The sequence below is a fragment of the Pavona decussata genome, unplaced genomic scaffold, assembly GCF_977016875.1.
Source record: "Pavona decussata unplaced genomic scaffold, jaPavDecu1.1 SCAFFOLD_143, whole genome shotgun sequence".
Taxonomy (NCBI): domain Eukaryota; kingdom Metazoa; phylum Cnidaria; class Anthozoa; order Scleractinia; family Agariciidae; genus Pavona; species Pavona decussata.
In genome coordinates, this window is record NW_028145556.1 from 990,900 (window position 1) to 1,007,501 (window position 16,602).

General features: G+C 38.3%; 2 long non-coding RNA genes and 1 other non-coding gene across 3 annotated transcripts; 1 reads left to right on the plus strand and 2 right to left on the minus strand.

Annotated features, from left to right (window-relative positions):
• Positions 1-1,199: 1,199 nt before the first annotated feature.
• LOC146466492 (uncharacterized) lies at positions 1,200-3,354 on the minus strand. The gene is made up of 3 exons (XR_014867974.1): positions 3,278-3,354; positions 2,213-2,441; positions 1,200-1,329 (listed from the first exon to the last, which is right to left on the minus strand). It is a non-coding gene; the product is annotated as an uncharacterized LOC146466492 (long non-coding RNA).
• Positions 3,355-7,469: 4,115 nt separating this feature from the next.
• On the minus strand, positions 7,470-7,541 carry Trnas-uga (transfer RNA serine (anticodon UGA)). The gene has a single exon. It is a non-coding gene; the product is annotated as a tRNA-Ser (tRNA).
• Positions 7,542-11,833: 4,292 nt separating this feature from the next.
• Positions 11,834-13,766, plus strand: LOC146466494 (uncharacterized). The gene is made up of 3 exons (XR_014867942.1): positions 11,834-11,898; positions 12,495-12,723; positions 13,597-13,766. It is a non-coding gene; the product is annotated as an uncharacterized LOC146466494 (long non-coding RNA).
• Positions 13,767-16,602: the final 2,836 nt, after the last annotated feature.

Here is a 16,602-nt window from a genome sequence, read left to right on the forward strand (position 1 = left end):
TAAATAATAAAAATAATAATAATAATAACAATAATAATAATAGTAATAATAATAATAAATAATAATAATAATAATAATAATAAATAAATTTAAATTTATACCGCCCAGTTTCTATAAAAATATTCAACTGCGCCTTACAATAAATATTAAATTAAAAATAAATTAAAAGTTCAAAATTACAATTCTAAAATGCCATAAATAATAAAATAATTCATCAATAATTCATCAATAATGCAAATTAATTATAATAACTATAGTAACTAATTAAATGCCCTATTAAACAAAAAGTTTTAAGTCTGATTTTAAAAATATCTAAACTAAAAATAGATCTTATTGTGGTAGGAAGCAGATTCCAAAGTCTAGGGGCAGTCTAAAGGAGCCTACTTGGAAACAGATAGAGCCTCGAGCCCTTGAACTAGGTATTAAATAGCCGTCTACATCGCAAGGTGCAAGACGAAGGCCTGTTTGCGAGAGAGGCCCAGTTTCACCCGTCCTGTCGCAAATCGTTCTATCTGAAGTACATCAATTACCTCCATGATACAGCCAGAGCCACTATTATAACTGCGATAAAACTGATATAGATCAGGATCGTAAGGCAAATGCGCATCTGAAGGCATTCACTGTTGTACTTGATTTCATTCAAGATTTCGTTATTGGGCAGAACGAAGTCGTGTTACTCGCATCCGCCTTCTCTACATTCAGTATCGAGTTACGATGAGTTTCTTCACGCTCAAAATTATATTTGCATAGAGTTTTGCTTACTGGATATCAATTGATTGACCGTTGCATAATCAGTACACTGAGTAGAAACGGGAAGAAACTCGTTGCACAGGCAACAAAGCTCCCTAAAGAAAAGTACAAGAAATGGGATGATGCCGCTGGAATTGTAAACAAGAGGTGAATAATATTATGTGGCGTCACGGCAAACATAAATATATTCATCTGTGCCCTCGGCCGGTGAATAACATAATGTTATTGCCGTAAACATAAATGTCTACAATTAAAAAAGATGTTTGCAAAGCGAACTCTCTGCATTATTTTGATATGTCGTGTTTAAGCATATGAGCTTCACAAATGAAGGCGACATCCCACCTTTAAATGAAAGTATGTGAGGAGCTTCTATTTGAGTGTATTAATTAAAGGTTGGTGATCGAAGAAAAAATTGTCGCGAGGAGACTCACAATAAAAAGAAGACGTGTTTCTCTGTTGTACTCTTCTAGTTAAGTTTTATCACATTTTATTTGAAATAAACCAGTATTACTGGTAGCCTTGGTAGTTTGTCCCCTGGAATCCCTCTGTTTGAACATCTTGACATTGTCATGAAGTTTCCTGTCAGAAATAAACAGAATTGTAAGTATTGCTCGTTGCGACTAAACGTATAGCAGTTCCTTTATTGCCCATCACGTTATCATTGTTCGCATCCTTAGAGATTAATGGTTTTTCGACGCACTTCGGTCGTTGGAAACACTCCAAAAAGAATGCATTTTTTATCCCATACACTGTCTGAGTGTACCTGTACATAAGGGTGTAGGAGGATTTGCCCAGAGACCAAGTCCAGGTTGTTCGGAAACCGATCAACGCTAATTCATCATTAAAAGTTATCCGAGGGTTTCATCTCGCTCGTTGAAAATGTTTTAAAAGGCTAATTTTAAGCTAATTGCAATAAAAAAACGTCTATGTCAAAACAAAGGAAGAAATTAGCTTAATCGGGTGTTGAACAACTGGGCCAAGGTTTTGTAGGATTGGATAACTTGGATAGGTACAGGCACCGTAGATTGCATTAGATAAATGCAAGTGGCGGTAATATCCAAAACAGACCAAAAACGATTAAGCAAAGAAAGTACGGTATATAACAAGAACAAGCAAGTGGCAAGCCAGTCAGTGAGTAAGTACTTCATTGACTCAGTAAATGAGTGAATAAGTGAGTGTGGGAGTACAAACAGTAATAGTATCTTTTTTGTGTCTTATTCTTCAAAGGGAGACATTGGTCTGATCTAAAGAATGAACATCAACTAACTCAATAAAAAACAATAATTACTACTATAAGATATCGATTGATTCACTGCAGTGAGACACGGTACAAAAAGACTAAAGGGCACGAAGGCAAGCTCTCCGGCGATACGTGGCCACAGTCAACTAGAGAATAAACCCAAACCATTTATCTGATATATAGACAAGGAAGCTGTTTAAGCCCTAAAAAAGTGACCATTACCTGCGTTTAAGCACTTCCAGGATCGTTCTCTGCGTCGTATGGGAAATCCAGGCCAGGTATGTCAAATTCCTGGTCTACTGGATTTTCTGCATTGTAGAGGGAACTTCCTGCGTCATTTTCGTCGTCATCGTACAGGGCGCTTCCGGGGTCGTTGTCCGGCAAGGTCTTACCAGTGACCAATGTAGCGATGACCAGTAGAAGGAGAATTTGTAGCATTAGCGCCATAACACTGAAAGGTGGATAACAGTTTTATTAAGAGGCGCTACAGCTAGGCAAAAATTTAATCAGAATTCCTAGGATTATATGCAGGTTTACTGTACATGTTTCTTTTTCTTTCTTTCTTTCTTTTTTTTTTTTTTTTTTTTTTTTTTTTTTTTTTTGTTGGAGTGGCCGGTTTGTTAAACGGAAAGCATTTCCAGCTGGCCGCTTCTTTCCGGGGTGAAAATTGAAGAAGACAGAAAATCATGAATCATGACAGCTTGAGGAAAATTTCATTTAAACTTTACATGTGAGCAACGCTCACTGTACCGAAAGTTCGAAACATTGGAATAAGCAGCCGATAGTCATAAAAGTTAAACGTACTCGCTTCCCATCCATAATCCTCCCAAGCCAAGAGAGTGTGCTCAATTAAATTGAAAATTTTGACCTGTACCTTTAGTGTCAGTGACAAACTATAAGACCCCATGTAGAATCATGGTATTAAGGCAGACATGAAGAGAGAAAGTTAGAAGTCAACACGATCGAGTAAACATAAAATTGGCAATTAGCACTGAATTAAATTAGCCCATCCAAATAAACCTCAAAATTAACCCTCATATTTCAATATAAACGGCAATTATAGTAATTGTCAAATTCTAGTTTTACGCAGCCAACAGAGCTTCACACGACAGGAGTACCATAATTTTTCTGTAGTTTGTTTGTACGAAAGTAATTGTTCCCCGACCATGATGTTGCCCTTCCAAATTTGCTATCCGGCTGAATGTTAAAAACAAACACAACAAATACAGAACTTTATATTTTAGTAAATACTATTGCTTTAACTAAAAGGAATGACTTTTTCAATACCTTAAGATCAGTGAATGTTTGACAATGTCAAGTAGAAGCCTTACACGGGTATGATGATCTTTTGCTTGTTTCACAAGTGATGTGAAATTGGATGATTGACTGTTTTTCTTTTAAGTTACACACGAACAAATTCCTTGGAAACGAACAGTTAAAAGCAAGAACGTGAACTTCAAGGTGGGAAAGCATAAAGAACTCACATGTTTCTGTTTTAATTAAGGCCAACGAAACAGCTTGAGATAAACTTTTTAAAGACATCTTCTAAATAAAATATTCCAAACTGCTTAATTGCGCTTTAGAATAGTTACATTGTAAGAATAGTGATCATGGTTACATATCTTAATAATGTAATTAATCAACTTCTTCCCCAAATGGCTTTTTTGTCAGTCATTCTGTTTGTTATCCTTCCGGTCAAAGTAAGCTCTGCAGATTTCCAGAAAAGCACACACCTTTGGAAGAAATGCTCCAACGTAAACACAATAATTTTCATGTGTCGCAAAGGACTAGTTTAAAATTATGAAATAAAACCATTGATGATTCAAATGCTAATATTTTTAATAAGAAGTGTATTTTCAGCAACAGCAATTGTCCAGGTGCAAGTTCCTAGTGAAGGGTGTTAGAGGTTGAGGTTCTTTTGGTTTATATGGAGATAGCGAAGTGAGGAGTGAAAGCATGAACAGGTGAATGTGAAGAAACTATCAGGCTACGACTAACAAAAAATGAAAGGCCACACACGACCAGTCAATAAGAAGTGGCAAGAAAAGATGTAAGTGTACGGTCCCTTGAAAACGCCCATTCCTAAGCAAGTACGTGTAACACTTTACCTCTTCTAAAATGAAAGACATTGTTTTCTCTCCGTATACGTCAAATCAAAAGAATTCTTGGGATCGCTTGACGCCAAAACTGTTTCCATGAACACGTTTTGAACCAATTATGAAATATCTAGACGCCTCACTCGGTAATCAACACTGAAGAGTTCAGTGAAATGAGGACATGAATTCGACACTGTAAACAAATTGGAAAGAGAAGCTTCTCAAGTTAACAGGCCAACACTGTTTTCTATTCCTACAAGTCAATAGCATTCATAACTCCACTTGATGACAAAACTGTATCCAAGCCATGAAAAAGGTGTTGAACTGGCCTAGAATGGTCTAGATGCTCCCACAAACAAGCACCGAGGCGTGAGTTTCATTGTCTACCAAAACAGTTTTCGCTTAATTGCACAAGGGTAAGAGAAATATCGTCAGGTAAGCAAATTCGTTTTCGAAAAGGTAAATGTTTTCAGGAAGAATTTTCTTTCATGACTCGTGTGCGTAGACGGATGAACTTGCATGTGCACATAAGCGCAAGCATAATTCCGAACACTGAGTCAGTTATCAAAAGAACGTTTAGACGGTGTTTAACAAAACCACGTTCTAAGCCGTTTTCAATTTTACCACCAATGATATCTAAACAGTGGCTGCTGCTGACGGCAGCAAGAAGGCTTGCATCCCAGACTAGAAAACTGTTTATCTACTTAAAATAAAACACTTATATTAATAAATAGATTTGGAGGCCCACAGATCGCCTTAAGCCACGGCCTAAGTTAGACTTTGTTTAAATAACTGGCCCTCTACTGTCTTACTGGGAAGCGTTTTCTTGTACAGGAGGTACTAAAACACTTGGGAAAGTCTTCTCTAGAGATTTTACTTAAAAAAAACTAACGATTTATTCCTTATGATATGTTTAAAACTAGGATGACTATTGATTGTCATTTGAGATGTCCGCAATCTCGTCGCCTTGATAAAACCACAAGTTTCACTGCAGAATCAGTTTTCCTGGAAGCATAATTTCTTCCCGTTAATCCTTGGATTTCCGCTGTTGAAACTGTCGAGTATTCCTTAGAAATTCTTCTTTCGATTTACCGTTTCGAAAAGGTGTGTAATCCTTCCAAAAACGCGAAATTGGCGGCTTGAATATTTAAGCTTGAAGCGCGTGTGCGCCATTTTGACTGTAATCTGATATATTTTCGGAAGTCAAAACGTTTTTCTTTCTAGGGCCCCCAAAGACCTAATAATATATGCGCAGACAATGGATTCTGATTGGTCAGTCTTTTCTAAAGACAATTAGAACAATAGAGGACAAAAATATCCCTTCTAGGGGAGGGGAAGGGCGAACGACTTGCGGAAAATCACGGGCGGTTCAGGGCGGCTCGGGCTGTAATGGAGTAATACCCTGGAGTAATAAATGAAAAAAAAACTATGATATTTTATAGCCCCGGGGAGGGTACTCCCGAAAATTTTCGATAGGGGTGTGCGGCGAAGGTTATCGTACCCTGACCCTATTTAAGGGTAAATGAAGGGAAAACGGATACCCTTTTTAAGGCCCCAACGCGAAAATGACACCTTATTAAGGGACCTAAACAACGGCTAATGTGCACGGATAAACACAAATCTCTATGAAAATCGCTTTTCTAATACTTCAGCGGACACTTCAGTTTCAAAAAGATATTTCTTTTTCGTAATTACATGGCGCGTACAAGCTTCAATTTAACTGATACAATTTAGGTACCCTATCTAAGGACTAATCCAGGAACGCGTTGCTAAATAAGGAAAAAATGATACCCCATTTAAGGACTGAGAACCTCAAAAACCATACCCTATCTATTTAGCCCATATAGCCCATATATGGGAGTACCCTCCCCGAGTGTATAGCAAGCAGTATAGAAATAAACTAAACAATTATCTTTGACAAATTGGCACAATCAAGCGAATAAGCTTAAATGTTCTGCGTAAACTTTGTTTTCAGTGATGAAAATGAAATCACACTCCAAATTTGACATTCGATTCGCTTTTAACGAAAGTTGTGTTTATTCTCTGTCAAGATTGTCACAAATCAATGTTAAAATTAGAGAAATGTATGCAAGACGAAACTAAAAGAATTTGTCAGAGTTTATGCCAACGACTGACAGTGTTGCGAGGCGTTTGTTTGACCATTAAAGCTAAGAATTAAATTTTCTTAAATGAAGTAAAATGGGACGAGATTAAAAAAAATTAAACTTCAATGGTAAATGATGAACATGGACCGAAAAACTGAGCTCAAAAGACTGCTCTGCAGTTAGCAATATTATTGTGTCCATACGTTTACGGCAAAAAACCTTCAAAACAGCAAACCAGCAAAGTTTTGTCAAAAATCACCTTTTTGGAGAACAACCAATCATTTTGTTCCATAGCTGAGTTTTTCGTTCGATTTACAACGATAACTAAAACTAAAGCTTCGAAAATAAATTTCATTCGGGGTCCAGTGTGAGCGATAAGATCTATTCACCAGACACTGAAAGTTTGTTAATTCGCAGCGACAATCAAAGCTTAACGTATTAATTTCTATATTTACGTTTACTTGGATAAAGCCAAAATGTGACCCTCCACGGGAAAACAGGGAAAAAGGTGAACGCACGGGTACGCCAAATTGACACGCTAAACAATCGGCAGTGAGTGAAATGATACGCCGGCATCTGAGCAGTGTGTCAGAATGCACGGCTAATTAAAATTTTTCTTTTGTTGGTATTGCACGGTAAAAACAAAGGTGCGTGTCTAAGATTTTGAATTTCATTCAATTTACCGTTCTCTCGTCTTGTCAAACATTGCAAGCTCGATCGGCACGCGAGCTGTGTTTCATCCAGCGGTATAAACGCAGGTTACGTACGCTTACTGTAAACGTACGCTTACTTAAGGCTGATAATTAAACATTCTTCACAGATTTTCGACAGTACCAGGGAGCTCTTCTCAAACGAGTGTGAAACCAAAGTTATTCAATTCATCTTTATTAGACGTTCTTTAACGCGACGCAAACTAACGAGGGCTACGAGAACATGTCAGATAACTCGTGAGCGGCAAAAATTGTCGAACCCAGTTCGCCACCAGCACTACTTTCAATATGGCGGCTACTGTGGAGTTGGAAGATATGACGGAGCAACCCTGGTGCGGCTCGTGTAGATGAAGACGAACTTGCTGAAGCGGTTCGAACTTATCCAATATTGTATAAATAAAATAAATAAATAAATGCTTTGTTTATAGTGGAAATGCACTTAGCTACCCAAAGCTAGTTTACAGGCATTCCACTCAGAAATAACAGGAAACAAATAATAATCAAATCAAACATAACATGTTAAAAATCCCAACTGGAAGGAGGCAAACCAGCTGGCTATTTACAAGCGTGGCCGAGGCGAGACTTGAACCGGGACCTCCGGATTTCAAGTCCGGCGCCCTTACCACTGGGCCACACGGCCTCCTTGTATGATAAGAGACGTGTAGATGCTCTTGTAGCTTCTTCCTGAAATACTGGACGCACCCACTCTTTTCTTCTAGCAATTTTTTCACTTTGTTGTCGTCGACAACGCCTTCGCCGCGGAAACAAATAAAATCCTCTCAAGGTAACAAGTATTTGTTCCGCCATTTTTCAAGTATTCTTTTCACCCAACCTTATGTCTTTATGTCAGTGTTCACATTACCGACATAAGCGATTATGTCGTTATGTCGTTATGTCGCAAGTGTGAACCAGGCTTAAGCGATAAGATCGATTCATTGGAACAAATGTAAACGCCGAAAATTTGCATATTTATATCAACAACAACCGCAACGCTAAACGCATTTTTATTTTTACGCTGGATAAAGCCAAAATCGCAACTTTAGCACCCGGGTTTTAGCAAAACTGAACGCCCCTTCCTATGTTGCAAAACGTTGAGAGAAGCCGTCGTTTGAATGCAGAAAGGAACTGCCGCGCTGAAAACACCCGGAAGATTTCGGTCACGAGCTAGGCAACCAAAATCGCTCATGTGTATCAAGTTTCATCAGGCAACGCGGTATTAAGGAAGAAAATATTTCGGCGGTTCTTGGAAGGAAAACTGGACGATTAATGCTTGTTATTCAATCGCCACAGGAGCTGCAGTGTCTTTCCACTTTATTAACCCAACTTCTTTCATTTAAAGCCCTTCTAAAACCTGCATGGAAACACTCTCTTTTGTGTCATAATGTTTTGTCCATTGGCAATCACGCAAAAATCATTAAGTACACTTCGACCTTTGCGTTGCCTTTCATATCGAAAGGAACAGTGGGAGTGAAGTTTATTTTCTTTTTTGCGTGTTTTTAAACAAGTAACTGTAGACATAGTTATAAATAACCCATCCACTGGTCACTCACAGAGCGCTTTGATTTTGTCATTAAAGTTCTGCCCCTCTTCCAGTGATCATGAAATAGATTCGTTGAGTTAACTTTCTGTAAATCGGATATGTGAGGTTTGTCTTATCACACGCGTGCCATATCGCACGCATGTCTTTTCGCACGCGTGTCATATAACACTGTGAGGTTTGTCTTATCACACGCGTGCCATATCGCACGCATGTCTTTTCGCACGCGTGTCATATAACACGTTAAAAAGGGAAAAAGTTGGAACACTGCGACAGATGATCTGTCACAAAAAGCTCAGAAAGTAGGGGTGTCAGGGGGAAAAGGTATTCTTACAATTACCCCTTTGTCGCCAAAATTCATCATTACCACTGGAACCACAAATTCTCCTTTGTCGCCAAAATCCATTATTATCTTAGATGCACCTCATGGTTAAAAAATCCGACATGTTTAGTAAGAGAGTAATGTTTTATTTTGTTTTCGTGACATTTTCGGTTGAACTAGATCACGTTTATCGCAAATACAAAGTGATGCCTAGACTCTCCGCGTGTCTTTAATCGTTCACCTGTAATCAAAGACTGAACTTACGTGCATGCTCACATACTCCTAATACAACGACGCCCAAGTATACGCTCCCACAGCGTCTTGTCTTGTTTATATTTGCTTCGCGCGTTGCCGCGCGAGTGCTCAAGCTACAGTGCTGATGGCGAACGTACAAAGTCTTGAATATCTCAACGACGAAAGCTTAAACACAAGCACAAGCGATCTCTCTTCAAATAGAAAGAGAAAGGGTAAAGGAGTAAGTGAAACTGTAAGACCAGGAAAAGTGAGAAGATGATCCGATCGGTCTCGCGCCATATTTTGGACAAACCAATATGGCACGGGTTTGTTTTCAAAAGGGCCTGTCTAAACTAGGAAACATTTTTTCTTGTTATGTTTCTGAGGTGAAACAAACAAAATGTTTTCCTGTCCCCGGCCCGGGGGCTAAACGAGGAAAAATTGTTCCGGAAAACAAAGGGTCACGCATGTGCATAATAATAAACTGACTTCCGAAGAAGTGTGGGTAAAAATATTCTCATGCCGAGGGCTACACACACAGTCGTTCGCCCTTCTCCTCCCCTAGAAGGAATATTTTTGTCCTCTATTGTTCCAATTGTCTTTAGAAAAGACTGACTAATCAGAATCCATTGTCTGCGCATATATTTTTTGGTCTTTGGGGGCCCTAGAAAGATAAACGTTTTGACTTCCGAAAATATACTGGAAATACATCAGATTACAGTCAAAATGGCGCACACGCGCTTCAAGCTTAAATATTCAACCCGCCAATTTCGCGTTTTCGGAAGGATGACACACCTTTTCGAAACGGTAAATCGAAAGGAGAATTTCTAAGGAATACTCGACGGTTTCAACAGCGCAAATCCAAGGATTAACGGGAAGAAATTATGCTTCCAGGAAAACTGATTCTGCAGTGAAACTTGTGGTATTATCAAGGCGACGAGCTGGCGGACATCTCAAATGACAATCAATAGTCATCCTAGTTTTAAACATATCATCAGGAATAAATCATTTGTTTTTTGATATAAAATCTCTAGAGAAGACTTTCCCAACTGTTTTTGAATCAGGTCGTAAATAGGGCTGGGAAAATCGCAGATTTTGGTCATAAAAAGGTTAAGGGTTTTGGGAAGCGGGCTGGACACTCCTATCCATTTTTTTGGGGAGTCCCCACCCCCCGGGTTTTAAACCTCCTAATCTCGTTTCGACACTCCCGAACCGACTACTGAGATCGGGGTATGAGATTATAAACCTCCTGTACAAGAAAACGCTTCCCAGCAAGACATAGGGCAAGTTATTTAAACAAAGTCTAACTCAGGCTGAGGCTTAAGGCGATCAGTGGGCCTCCAAATCTGTGTATAAGTGTTTTATTTTAAGTAGATAAATAGTTTTCTAGTCTGGGATACAATCCTTCTTGCTACCGTCAGCAGCAGCCAATGTTTTGATATGATTGGTGGCAAAATTAAAAACGGCTTAGAACGTGGTTTTGTTAACGGCACCGTCTAAACTGTCTTTTAATAGCTGACTCAGTGTTCTGAATTATGCTTAATATGTGCTCGTGCAAGTTCATCCGTCTACGCACACGAGTCAGGAAAGAAAATTCTTCCTGAAAACATTTACCTCAGTTTCGAAAACGAATTTGTTTACATAACGATGTTTAATGTGCCCGTGTGCAATTAAGCGAAAACTGTTTTGGTGGACAATGAAATTCACGCCCCGTTGCTTGTTTGTGGGAGCATCTAGACCATTCTAGGCCAGTTCAACACCTTTTTCATGGCTTGGATACAGTTTTGTCATCAAGTGGAGTTATGAATGCTATTGATTTGTAGGAATAGAAAACAGTGTTGGCCTGTTAACTTGAGAAGCTTCTCTTTCCAATTTGTTTACAGTGTCGAATTCATGTCCTCATTTCAACTCTCCAGTGTTGATTACCGAGTGGGGCGTCTAGATATTTCATAATTACTTCAAAACGTGTTCACCTAAACAGTTTTGGCGTCAAGCAAAGCTAAGAATTCTATTGACGTATACGGATAGAAAACAATGTCTTTTATTTTAGAAGAGGTAAAGTGTTAGTCTGCGTGCTTGCTTATGAATGGGCGTTTCCAAGGGACCGTACACTTACATCTTTTCTTGCCACTTTAAAAGCACTACATTTTTATCGATGGCCGTGTGTGGCCTTCTCTTTTTTGTTATTCATAGCCTGACAGTTTCTTCACATTCACCTGTTCATGTTTTTACTCCTCACTTCGCTATCTCCATATAAACCAAGAGAACGCCCACCTCTAACACCCTTCACTAGGAACTTGCACTTGGACAATTGCTGTCGCTGAAAATTCACTTCTTATTAAAAATATTAGCATTTGAATCTTCAGTGGATTTATTTCATAATTTTGAACTAGTCCTTTGCGGGACATTTGACACATAAAAATTATTGTGTTTACGTTGGAGCATCTCTTCCAAACGTGTCTGCTTTTCTGGAAATCTGAAGAGCTTATACTTTGATCGGTAGGATAACAAACAGAATGACTGACAAAAAAGCCATTTGGGGAAGAAGTTGATTAATTACATTATCAAGATATGTAACCATGATCACTATTCTTACAATGTAACTATTCTAAAGCGCAAATAAGCAGATTGGAATATTTTATTTAGAAGATGTCTTTAAAAAGTTTATCTCAAGCTGTTTTGTTGGTGTTAATTAAAACAGCAACGTGTGAGTTCTTTATGCTTTCCCACCTTGAATTTCACGTTCTTGCTTTTAACTGTTCGTTTCCAAGGAATTTGTTCGTGTGTAACTTAAAAGAAAAACAGACAATCATCCAATTTCACATCACTTGTGAAACAAGCAAAAGATCATCATACCCGTGTAAGGATTCTACTTGACATTGTCAAACATTCACTGATCTTAAGGTATTGAAAAAGTCATTCCTTTTAGTTAAAGCAATAGTATTTACTAAAATATATAGTTCTGTATTTGTTGTGTCTTTTTTAACATTCAGCCGGATAGCAAATTTGGAACGGCAACATCATGATCGGGGAGCAATTACTTTCGTACAAACACACTACAGAAAAATTATGGTACTCCTGTCGTGTGAAGCTCTGGCTGTTGGCTGATAAAACTACGATTTGTCAATGACTATTGCCGTTTATATTGAAATATGAGGGTTAATTTTGAGGTTTATTTGGATGGACTAACTTAATTGAGCGCTAATTGCTAATTTTATGTTTACTCGATCGTGTTTACTTCTAACCTTCTCTCTTCATGCATGAGAGAGAAAGAGAAAGCGAGAGAGAGAGAGAGAGAGAGAGAGAGAGAGAGAGAGAGAGAGAGAGAGAGAGAGAGAGAGAGAGAGAGAGAGAGAGAGAGAGAGAGAGAGAGAGAGAGAGAGAGAGAGAGAAAGAAAAAGAAACATGTACAGTAAACCTGCATATAATCCTAGGTATTCTGATTAAATTTTTGCCTAGCTGTAGCGCCTCTTAATAAAACTGTGGTATCCACCTTCCAGTGTTATGGCGCTAATGCTTCGAATTCTCCTTCTACTGGTCATCGCTACATTGGTCACTGGTAAGACTTTGCCGGACAACGACCCCGGAAGCGCCCTGTACGATGACAACGAAAATGACGCTGGAAGTGCCCTCTACAATGCAGAAAATCCAGTAGACCAGGAATTTGACATACCTGGCCTGGATTTCCCATACGACGCAGAGAACGATCCTGGAAGTGCTTAAACGCAGGTAATGGTCACTTTTTTAGGGCTTAAACAACGTCCTTGTCTATATATGGTTTGGGTTTATTCTTGACTGTGGCCACGTATCGCTGGAGAGCTTGCCTTCGTGCCCTTTAGTCTTTTTGTATCGTGTCTCACTCAGTGAGTCAATAGATATCTTATAGTAGTAATTATTTTTTTTTATTGAGTTAGTTGATGTTCATTCTTTAGATCAGACCAATGTCTCCCTTTGAAGAATAAGACACAGAAAAGATACTATTACTGTTTGTACTCCCACACTCACTTATGCACTCATTTATTGAGTCAATGAGGTATTAATACTCACTGACTCGCTTGCCACTTGCTTGCTTGCCGTACTTTCTTTGCTTAATCGTTTTTGGTCTGTTTTGGATATTCCCGCCACTTTCATTTATCTAATGCAATCTACAGTACATGTACCTATCCAAGTTATCCAATCCTGCATAAACGTATCTGGGCCCAGTTGTTCAGCGCCCGATTAAGCTAATTCTTAAAGAAATTTCTCTCTTTGTCTTTAACATAGACGTTTCCTTGCAATAAGCTTAAATTAGCCTTTAAAAACATTTTCAACGAGAGAGATGAAACCCTCGGATAACTTTTAATCATGAATTAGCGTTGATCAGTTTCCGAACAACCTGGATTTGGTCTCTGGGAATATCGTCCTACACCCTTATGTACACACACACACTGACAGTGCATGGGATAAAAAATGCATTCTTTTTAGAGTGTTTCCAACGACCAAACTGAGTAGCAAAACCATTAATCTCTAAGAATGCGAACAATAATAACGTGATGGGCAATAAAGGAACTGCTATACTTTTAGTCGCCACGCAATACTTACAATTCTGTTTATTTTCTACAGGAAACTTCATGACAATGTCAAGATGTTCAAACAGAGGGATTCCAGGGATAAACTACCAAAACTACCGAGAAACACGTCTTTTTTTTATTATCAGTTTCCTGGCAACAATTTTGTTCTTCGATCACTAAAATTTAATTAATACACTCAAATAAAAGCTCCTCGCATGCTTGGAATCTCGCCTTCATTTGTGAAGCCCATATGCTTAAACACGACATATCAAAACAATGCAGACAGTTCGCTATGCAAACATCTTTTTTAATTGTAGACCTTAAGGTCTACGCCAATAACGATGAATATATTTATGTTTGCCGTGACGCCACATATTCACCTCTTGTTTACAATTCCAGCGGCATCATCTCATTACTTGTACTCTTCTTTAGGGAGCTTTGTTGACTGTGCAACGAGTTTCTTGGTGTTTCTACTCAGTTTACTGATTATGCAACGGTCAATCATTTGGAATCCAGTAAACAAAACTCTATGCAAATATCATTTTGAGCGTGAAGAAACTCATCGTAACTCAATAATAGCGGATCCCGTCCTAAATGTTTACCTTCAGTGTACACAATGTTTTGATATTTTTAGACACCCACCCACGGCTTTGTTTTCAAAGGCCTGGCTAAACTAGAAAACATTGTTGCGGAAACACTGTTTCTTGTTATGTTTCGAGAGTGGCTAAATTAGCGGGAAGCAAACAAATGTTTTGCTGCCCCGGGGGCTAAACGAGGAAACATTGTTCCGGAAAACAAAGGGTCACGCATGCGCATAATAATAAACTGACTTCCGAAGAAGTTCTGGGGTAGAATTTTTGCATATTCTCATGCCCAGGGCTACACACAATACATCGCTTGTCGGTTGGCCAGACTTCTGTTTCGTTTCAGGGGTTGTTCCCTCATAAATTGTGATCTCGGAATTTTCCATTTGCTTTTCTAATCGTCCCTTGTGATACCATATTTCTCTGACATCTGTGCATCAATTTAGCAGTAAGTTAAACTACTTCTAATTCATATTTGTCCCTTTAGTTCATGTACACTCTGTTTTTTTTTTATAAGAACCTTTTTTTATAAGAACGTCGAGGCTAAGTTTAACCAAAATTTTAAGAACGTATTAAAAACATTCCTCAGGCTGAGAGTCGATGAAGAACGTTTTTATTTTGCTAATCTGTATATAAAATCAAGGTAACAAATATAAATTATCCAAATACTTAAGGGCATGTTTTGTATAGCATTAACAATGGTGACACACATCTCGGTTTGTCATAATCAGCAGTTCTTGATCCCATATCTCAGCAGGCAATGTACTTTGATAGGTTTCCTGCATTGACTTACTGAAATACATCTAGTGTATACCATGTAATTTAAGAACATCTTCAGAACGTTTTCAACCTCAAATCGCAAAAAATATAAGAACGTTCAGCCTCAGCTCCAAAATTAGACGTTCTTATAAAAAAAAAAACAGAGTGTAGTCAGAGCTAGTCAAATGTAGAGTTACATCCTACAAACAGGCTCTGTCCTCATGAATACAAGGTAATGAGTGCTCAATCTCCTCGTCCTTCCAATTCCTTTCCGTCTTTTCCTTTCCTTTTCTATGATCTGCTTGTCGTTCTTCTACTTCGACTACGCCGTCAGCCATTGTTGTACGCTCGCCGCTGCTATGAAACATTTTTAATGAGCAACACTGGAAGCTAGTCAACATTACTTTCATGGTGGCTAAACTGGGAAACACATGTTTTGGACGCAAAATTTGTGACTGGGAAACAAAATGTTTTTGACCTGAGGCAAAAACAATTTCTTGTCTCCGCAATATATGTTTCCCGTGCGGCTTAACTGGGAAACATTTGCCTCCGCAACAATGTTTCCTAGTTTTTCTCCTGACGGGCCTTAATTCTAGAGTTGGCGTGATGTCCCATACGATTTTGCCGACATAATGATATTTAACAATTATTCCACGAGCGCGCGTTGGGTATGAGATGATAGATAGCCAACGAGGCGCGAAGCGCCGAGTTGGCTATAATCATCTCATATCCAATAAGCGCGAGTAGAATAATTGTTTTATTAAAAACAATCAAGAAATACTGTAAGTTATGGCTGGTTTCGCTTAGCAAGAACAACCAGAAGACCATTTTAATGATCCCTATCCTCGGGCATGGTATAATAGCTCATATACCATGGCCGCTAAGCCAATCAAATCCCTGGAATTGCATTATAAAATGATCCAGTTTTTAATAATTAGATATAGATTTAGATTTAGAACTCTGGGTAAATTTTGTTCCCAGGCCCTTGAGTTCAATTGTTGATCAAACATGTTGCATTCGTTTGGCCACCTTTTTTTTTTTTTTTTTGAACTTTTTAAATTTATTTCTACAATTTCAAGCAGTGCCATGTCGTTGGCCCCCTCGATCGTTCAACATTAACATCATCCAAAAATGCTGGAGTGAACAACTGACATTGGATGATGCAATCGTTTTGCCGGACCTTTAGTCCCTTGTCTACTCATAATAATAATAATTTATTAATTTATATTGCGCTTTTTAACATGCAATGATGACAAGCGCGTTACAAATTATATTAGAATATACTAAATATGTACATAAACTAAATTTAACAATAATAAAGTAATTTAAGCGCGTAAGGCATAAAGCTTACTTTAAAAGATATGTTAATATGTTAAAGATATGTTAAAGATACTCATGGAAGATGCACAAATATGTCAAAAAATCACTTGACAGATACGTACACATGCTGCAACACTATTACCACATATTGTAAAGAACGTCTCAGCGAATTCTTCCCATAGAAAAGCAAATATTTTGTTCTAAATGCTTGTCACACTTCAGCATGTCAGTCGATCGAAGATAGTTCCCCCCACATCGTTGAATTGCTGGTCAAACTTTTCCCTTAGCCTTCACTTTAGGTTGTTGTTCAAAATCTCAACAACAAAAAAAGAAGAATGCACTTGGTAATTTGCTTTTCAATTTTTGTGAACTGCCGGGATCATGTTGATTCAGTC